Source organism: Myotis myotis, unplaced genomic scaffold (assembly GCF_014108235.1).
Source record: "Myotis myotis isolate mMyoMyo1 unplaced genomic scaffold, mMyoMyo1.p scaffold_m19_p_19, whole genome shotgun sequence".
In the NCBI taxonomy this organism is placed as follows: Eukaryota; Metazoa; Chordata; class Mammalia; order Chiroptera; family Vespertilionidae; genus Myotis; species Myotis myotis.
The window spans coordinates 8,548,076-8,556,791 of NW_023416323.1; the positions used below are offsets into that span (position 1 = coordinate 8,548,076).

The 8,716-nt window shown below is 43.4% G+C and overlaps 1 pseudogene; it reads right to left on the reverse strand.

Annotated features, from left to right (window-relative positions):
* Positions 1-5,323: 5,323 nt before the first annotated feature.
* On the reverse strand, positions 5,324-6,044 carry LOC118674059 (annotated as a pseudogene).
* Positions 6,045-8,716: the final 2,672 nt, after the last annotated feature.

Here is an 8,716-nt window from a genome sequence, read left to right on the forward strand (position 1 = left end):
CATAAAGGAATGGCATGAAGTATTCAAAGTAACAAAAAGCAATAACCTGCATCCAAGACTGCTCTTCCCAACAAGGCTACTATTCAAAATTGAAGGCAAAATTAACAGCTTCCCAGAACAACAACAGAAAGGGTTAAATGAGTTCAGTACCATGAAATCAGCATAGCAAGAAATGCTAGAGCAGCAGTTCTCAACCTATAGGTTGCGACCCCTTTGGGGGTCGAACAACCCTTTCACAGGGGTCGCCTAAGACCATCAGAAAACACGTATATGGAGAGAACCAAGATGGCGGCATAGGTTAACGCCGGAGTTTGCTGCCTTGAACAACTACTTCAAAAGTGAAACTAAAAAACGGAACGGACATCACCCAGAACCACAGGAACGCTGGCTGAGTGGAAGTCCTACAACTAGGAGGAAAGAGAAACGCATGCGGACACTCAGAGGAGGCGCAGTGCTGAAGTCAAATTCTGAGGTGCGGAGTGCGCGGAGCGGGCTGGCGGCGGAAGGCGCGGTTGGCGTTTTCAATCGGGAGGGAGTCGCAGACTCTGAGCTCCAGATACAGGCGAGTCTTTAGGGACCCAGACTCAAACGGGAGAAGCGGGACTGTCTGGCTTCGGTCAGAGCGAGTGCAGCTTTCTCTCCGAGCTTTGCAGCGGGTGCTGGGACTCAGAGAGGCAGAGCCCCTGGGGACAGGACTGAGAGCCGCCATAACTGCTCTCCCCAGCCCACCCTGTTGATCCTGTTCGACCCGCCCCGCCCAAGCCCTGCACAGAGGCATTTGCCGGATAGCCTCAGGCAAAGGCTAGATTAGCACCTCCCTAGAGGACAGAAGTTCTCTCACTGCAGACACAGCTGATTCTCATAGCCACTTGGCCTGGAGGTGGCCACTTGACCTCCCTGGTATTAGCTACAACAACCAAGGTTTAACTATAAGACTGCGCACAAAGACCACTAGGGGGTGCACCAAAGAAGCATAACAAAATGCGGAGACAAAGAAACAGGACAAAATTGTCAATGGAAGATATAGAGTTCAGAACCACACTTTTAAGGTCTCTCAAGAACTGTTTAGAAGCCGCCGATAAACTTAATGAGATCTATAAGAAAACTAATGAGACCCTCGATGTTATATTGGGGAACCAACTAGAAATTAAGCATACACGGACTGAAATAACGAATATTATACAGACTCCCGACAGCAGACCAGAGGAGCGCAAGAATCAAGTCAATGATTTGAAATGCGAGGAAGCAAAAAACACCCAACCAGAAAAGCAAAATGAAAAAAGAATCCAAAAATGCGAGGATAGTGTAAGGAGCCTCTGGGATAGCTTCAAGCGTACCAACATCAGAATTATAGGGGTGCCAGAAGATGAGAGAGAGCAAGATATTGAAAATCTATTTGAAGAAATAATGACAGAAAACTTCCCCCACCTGGTGAAAGAAATGGACTTACAGGTCCAAGAAGCGCGGAGAACCCCAAACAAAAGGAATCCAAAGAGGACCACACCAAGACACATCATCATTAAAATGCCAAGAGCAAAAGACAAAGAGAGAATCTTAAAAACAGCAAGAGAAAGAAACTCAGTTACCTACAAGGGAATACCCATATGACTGTCAGCTGATTTCTCAACAGAAACTTTGCAGGCCAGAAGGGAGTGGCAAGAAATATTCAAAGTGATGAATACCAAGAACCTACAACCAAGATTACTTTATCCAGCAAAGCTATCATTCAGAATTGAAGGTCAGATAAAGAGCTTCACAGATAAGGAAAAGCTACAGGAGTTCATCACCACCAAACCAGGATTATATGAAATGCTGAAAGGTATCCTTTAAGAAGAGGAAGAAGAAGAAAAAGGTAAAGATACAAATTATGAACAACAAATATGCATCTATCAACAAGTGAATCTAAGAATCAAGTGAATAAATAATCTGATGAACAGAATGAACTGGTGATTATAATAGAATCAGGGACATAGAAAGGGAATAGACTGACTATTCTTGGGGGGGAAAGGGGTGTGGGAGATGCGGGAAGAGACTGGACAAAAATCGTGCACCTATGGATGAGGACAGTGGGTGGGGAGTGAGGGCGGAGGGTGGGGCGGGAACTGGGAGGAGGGGAGTTATGGGGGGGAAAAAAGAGGAACAAATGTAATAATCTGAACAATAAAGATTTAATTAAAAAAAGAGAATTAAAAAAAAAAGAAAACACGTATATAATTACATATTGTTTTTGTGATTAATCACTATGCTTTAATTATGTTCAATTTGTAACAATGAAAATACATCCTGCATATCAGATATTTACATTATGACTCATAACAGTAGCAAAATTACAGTTATGAAGTAGCAACGAAAATAATTTTATGGTTGGGGGTCACCACAACATGAGGAACTGTATTAAAAGGTCGCAGCATTAGGAAGGTTGAGAATCACTGTTCTAGATACTGATTTAAGAAGAAACAGAGAGAGAAAAATAACATTAAAATAAAGAAAAATAGCAGTAAATAAGTACCTGTCCTATATAATAAAAGCCTAATATGCAAATTGACTGAATGGCAGAATGACCAGTAAAACGACCAGTTGCTATGATGTGCACTGACCACCAGGGGCCAGACACTCAACACAGGAGCTGCCCCCTGGTAGTCAGTGCACTGCCAAGGGAGAGCACTGCTCAGCCAGAAGCTGGGTTCATGGCTGGTGATCACAGCAGTGGTGGTGGGAGCCTCTACTGCCTCTGAAGTAGTGCTAAGGAGCAGCAAGCTGAGTGGTAAGGAACAGCAAGCAGGCAGGCAGTGAGGAGTGAGGGGTCCTGGACTGTGAGAGGGTGAAGGCTGGGTTGAGGGACTCCCCCCAACTCCCAGTGCACAAATTTTGTGCACTGGGCCTCTAGTCAATAATAAACTTAAATGTAAGTGGATTAAATACTCCAATCAAAAGATATAGGGTGGCTGAATGGATAAGAAAACATGACCCATGTATATGCTCTCTACAAGATACCAACCAATGAACAAAAGACTCCCACATGATGAAAGTGAAGGGATGGAAAAAAAATTCCATGCAAATTGAAAAAAAAAAAAGCAGGGGAAGCAATACCTATATCTGCCAAGATAGACTTCAAAACAAGGCCCATAATTAGACAAAAAAGCTCACTATATAATACTGAAGGGGTTGATCCAACAAGAGGATATAACCATGCTAAATATACTAGTATATGCACCGAATATAGGCGATTCTAAATATATATATAACTTTTTGAGGACTTTAAGGGAGGGATCTAAAGCAATATTAATAGTAGGCTACTTTAGAACTCCAACACATCACTGGATAGATCTTACAGACAAAAAAATCAACATGGAAACAGAGACCCTTAAACAACACACTAGATCAGATGGATTTAATTGATATTTATAGAACACTTCACCCCAAAGTTGCTTAATATACATTCTTTTCAAGTGCACATAGGACATTCTCAAAGATAGATCACATGTTAGGACACAATATAAGTCTCCACAAGTTCAAGAAAATGGAAATCATAACAAGCATCTTCTCTGATCACAATGGCATGAAACTAGAAACCAACTACAATAAAAACACTCAAAAACATTCAAACACATGGAGGCTAAATAGCATGTTATTAAACAACTAGAGGCCTGGTGCATGAAAATTCGTGAACTGGCGGGGGGGGGGGGGCGGTCCCTCAGCCCAGCCTGCACCCTCTCACAATCTGGAACTCCTTGGGTAGGGTCCCTAGGCCTGTCTGAGATCAGGGCCTATCAGGGCTTTCCTTTCCCCAGCTGCAGGCAGCTGGCCCTGCCCCTGCCGCTACCACTGCTTGCCATCTGTGCAGTGCTGCACCCTCCTCCCCTGCCACAGGTTGCCTCCCTCTGCAAGCCACAAGCATGGAGTGTGATGGCTTGGCTGGCCTGGGCCTCCCTCTGCAGGCCAATCGCTGGCCAGCCGCATACCTGCCACAGAGTCGCCGGCCGGTGGCCTGGGTCTCTTTCTTTTCTTCTCTTCTCTTCTCTTCTCTTCTCTTCTCTTCTCTTCTCTTCTCTTCTCTTCTCTTCTCTTCTCTTCTCTTCTCTTCTCTTCTCTTCTCTTCTCTTCTCCCCTCCCCTCCCCTCCCCTCCCCTCCCCTCTCTTCTCTTCTTTCTCTTCTCTTCTCTTCTTTCTCTTCTCTTCTCTTCTTCCTCTTTCTTTCTTTCTTTCTTCTTTCTTTCTTTCTTTCTTTCTTTCTTTCTTTCTTTCTTTCTTTCTTTCTTCTCTTTCTTTCTTTCTTTCTTTCTTTCTTTCTTTCTTTCTTTCTTTCTTTCTTTCCTTTCTCTCTCTCTCTCTCTCTCTCTCTCTCTCTCTCTCTCTCTCTCTCTCTTTCTCTCCCTTTCTCTTTTTAAGTAAGAGTAATGTTTACTGAGTGATACAGAATTGAGTACTATAAAGGATTTACCAGGATGAAAATGCACTGCACCCTGCCCCTGACACCCCCAACACCCAGAGACAGTACTTAGAAGTTACACGCAATGGCCATAACTGCTGAATATCTGTAACAAATCATAGCATATGTATACTATATCACATTGAGTGATTAGAGAAATCCATTTATATATTGCTTGTATAAAATCTTTTTTTTTGTAAAAAATATTTTTAAAAAACACACATAAAAAACATGTGCAGCTGAAAACCCTGCCAGGACAGCCAGTCCATAAACATTCAGTGAGTATGTGCTTTGGAAAGGCACCCGTGCCTCATGCCCACAGAAACTCCAGCAGGGCCGGTGAGGGAAGGTCCCGGCTGCTACTCCAGGCAGGACTGAGTTGGACCACAGTGGGTGGGTACAGCAGGGCCTGGCACTGTGCCCTTCTCCAGCCTTGTATCAGGATCAGGGTCAGGACTGGGAGCAGGCAGATTGCAGTTTCACTCTGAGTTCCATACTCAGCCTAATTTTGGTTGCAATTCATGGCTTTTCCTGGCTACTTGGAGGTCCTTAGGGTGGGTGCCCTAGCGGAGAGGCTGGAGAAGTGCCCACAGCTGCCGGGTTGGGCATCTCTCCTGCCCAGAGCCTCTGTTCTGCTGCCTGCAAGCCTGGCCCCAGGCAGAACAAGCCCCCCCCCCCCCCAGGACTACTTTGGTCTCAGCACTTGGTTCTGCATTTCATCAGCCTGGGTTTCTTCCCCTGGTGTGGCTGATCTGAGTTTCACAAAAAAGCCCGGCCAATGCTGGCTGTGCTGAGCCTCATTGAAGAGTTTTTCATGCAGCAAGGAGGAGCCCTCTGCGACCCTCCTCCTCCTGCCTCTTTCCATCTCCTCCTTCTCCTTCTCCAAGCCCATGGTCACTTCTTCTCCAGCTACTCCAGCAGTGGATTGCCTTCTGAGTCCGGGGTCTTAATGCTGTCGGTCCTGACAATGCAGGTGGGGCGATGTCAGTTGAGCATCAGATGAGCTGCTGCCACTCCTGCTTCAGCTCCTCCATCTGGGTTTTCAGTTCCGCATTCATGAGTTCCAGCCACTCAGATTCCCACGGCAGAAACCCCTTCTGCTCCTTCTTCTTGTTCTGGCATGGGGCTGTTGCCACTTTGTTCTTTTCCTGGCGACTTTTCCTCCACTCCTCTTCCTCATCTAGCTCACTTCACAGGTTGAGGCCTCTTGCCCTGTTTCACCTCCAAGAAGTGCAAAGGGGCGATCATGGCCCCAATGTTGTGGATGTCAGCATATTTCAGCTCCTCTGCAGTCAGGGCCAAGCTGGCGAGTCCAGTCAGGGGGCCGAGCCCTGGCAGAGAGCCCGCAGTCATGGAAGGATCTGGAATCTACCATAGCAGGAGGAGTGGCAGTCCAGCCCTGCAAAAGCCACAGGGGGAGGCTGTGACGCTGGGGCCTGGGCCAGGCTGCAGGCGCCATACCCTCTCAGGAACTGCCATGGTGCCAGCCCTGCCCTGCAGCGTCCACCGCTGCCAGCTCCTCCCATCACAGACGCTGAGTGTCCCTCCCACAGGCTGTGCCCTGGGTCTCCCTCTTTGAGGCGATTGATCACGGGGCTCTGCCTGCCTGCCTCATTACCCCTAACCACTCACCTGCCTACCTGATCTCCCCTAACTGCTCACCTGCCTACCTGATCACCCCTAACTGCTGGCCTTGCCTACCTGACTTCCCCTAACCACTTGCCTGCCTACCAGATTGCCCCTAACTGCTGGCCTGCCTACCTGATCGCCCCTAACTGCTGGCCTGCCTACCTGATTGCCCCTAACCACTCTGCCTGCCTGCCTGATTCCCATATCTGGTTGCTGGGGGGCAGGGCCATCCCAGTGAGGGCTTGTGATGGTTCTGGTCTCTGGTCGTTCTTATTGTTCTGCCATTATGGTCATTGGGCTTTTATTATATAGGATGATTGGCTTACCAATGAAACCAAGGAAGAAATAAAACAACTTCCTGGAAACAAATGAAAATGAACACACAACATCTCAGAATCTATGGGACATAGCAAAAGCAGTCCTGAGAGGGAAGTTCATAGCATTACAGGCCTGCCTCAAGAAATAAGAAAAAGCTCTAACAAACTATTTAACAATACAACTAAAAGAATTAGAAAGGGAACAAAAAGAGAAGTCCAGAGTGAGTAGAAGGAAAGAAATAATAAAATCAAAGTGGAAATAAATGACATAGAGACTAAATAAAAAATAAAAAATATCCAAGAGCTGCTTCTTTGAAAAGATAAACAAGATTGATGAACCTTTAGCTATACTCATCAAGAAACAAAGAGAGAGGACCAAAATAAATAAAATAAGAAATGAAAGAGGTGAAGTAACAACTGACACCATAGATTTACAAAGGATTATAAGAAAATACTATGAACAATTATATGCAAATAAATTGGACAACTTGGGCAAAATGGACAAATTCCTAGAAGCATACATGTATCCAAAACTCAATCAGGAAGAAGCAGAACACCTAATTAGGCCAATAACAACTAATGAAATTGAAGCAGTAATAAAAATAAAATAAAAAACCTCCCAGCAAACAAAACCCCTGGTCCAAATAGTTTCATGGGGGAGTTTTACCAAAGATTCAAAGAAGAACTAACACCTCTACTCCTCAAACTATTCCAAAAAATCCAAGAGAAGGGCACACTTCCAACCTTTTTATGAGGTCAGCATTATCCTAATCCCAAAACCATATAGAGATGACAAAAAAAGTAAATTGCAGGTCAATATCCCTGATGAACATAGTCATTAAATCCTCAACAAAATATTAGCAAATTGGATTCAGCAACATATTAAAAAGATCACACACTATGACTAAGTGGAATTTATTCCAGGAATGCAAAGTTGGTACAATATTTGCAGATCAATAAATGTGATACACCACATAAATAAATTGGAAGACAAAAATCACATGATCATATCAATAGGTATAGAAAAAGCATTTGGCAAAATCCAACACCCATTTTTTATAAAACTCTCAGCCAAGTGGGAATAGAGGGATCATACATAAACATGATAAAGGCCATATATGAGAAACCTAGAGCTAATAGCATACGCAATGGGCAAAAACTACAAGCATTTCCCCTAAGAACAGGAACAAGACAGGGATGTCCGCTTTCACCACTCTTATTCAACATAGTTTGGGAGTCTTAGCAAGAGTGATTAGGCAAGAAGAAAAACATAAAAGGCATCCAAATTGGAAAGGAGGAAGTAAAATTGTCATTATTTTCAGAGGACATGGTGTTGTACATACAAAACCCTAAGGACTTCAACAAAAAACTATTAGATTTAATAAATGAATTCGGCAATGTAACAGGATACAAAATTAGCACGCAGAAATCGATGGCATTTTTAAAAACAATAATAAATTCTCACAAAGAGAAACTAAACAAACAATCCAATTTATCATTGCAACAAAAATATTAAGGTACTTAGGAATAAGCTTAACCAAGAAAGTAAAAATCCTGTATTCAGAAAACTATAGGACATTGAAAAAAGAGATAGAGGAGGATATAAACAAGTGGAAGAATATATTGTGTTCATGTATTGGTAACATTAACATCATTAAATGGCCATACTCCCCAAAGCAATCTAAAGATTCAATGCAATCCCTGTTAAAATACCAATGGCATATTTCACAAATCTAGAACAAACAGTCCAAAATTTATATACAAAAAAAGAAAAAGATCCTGAATAGCCTAGCAATCTTGAGAAAGTAGAATAAAATTGGAGGAATCACAGTACTGGATGTCAAGCTATACTACAAAGCCATTGTAATCAAAACAGCCTGGTACTGGCCCAAGAATAGGCATAGAGATCAATGAAATAGAAGAGAGATCCAGAAATCAACCCAAACAATTATGCTCAATTAATATTTGACAATGAAGGCAAGAGCATGCAATGGAGTAAAGACAGTATCTTCAATAAATAGTGTTGGAAAAATTAGGGAGGTACTTGCAAAAAAATGAAACTAGACCACCAACTTACACCAGACACAAGAATAAACTCAAAATGGATAAAAGATTTAAATGTAAGTTGTGAAATCATAGAAATACCAGAAGAAAATGTATTCAGCAAAATATCAGACATCTCATGTAGTTAAATTTCCCCTAGGGCAGTGGTCGGCAAACTCATTAGTCAACAGAGCCAAATATCAACAGTACTTCTTCAAAATAGACTCGCCCAAGCCAAAAACCGACTTTTGTGCATGGGCCACGAAGTTTCAATCGCACTGTATGCGAGCCACACGTG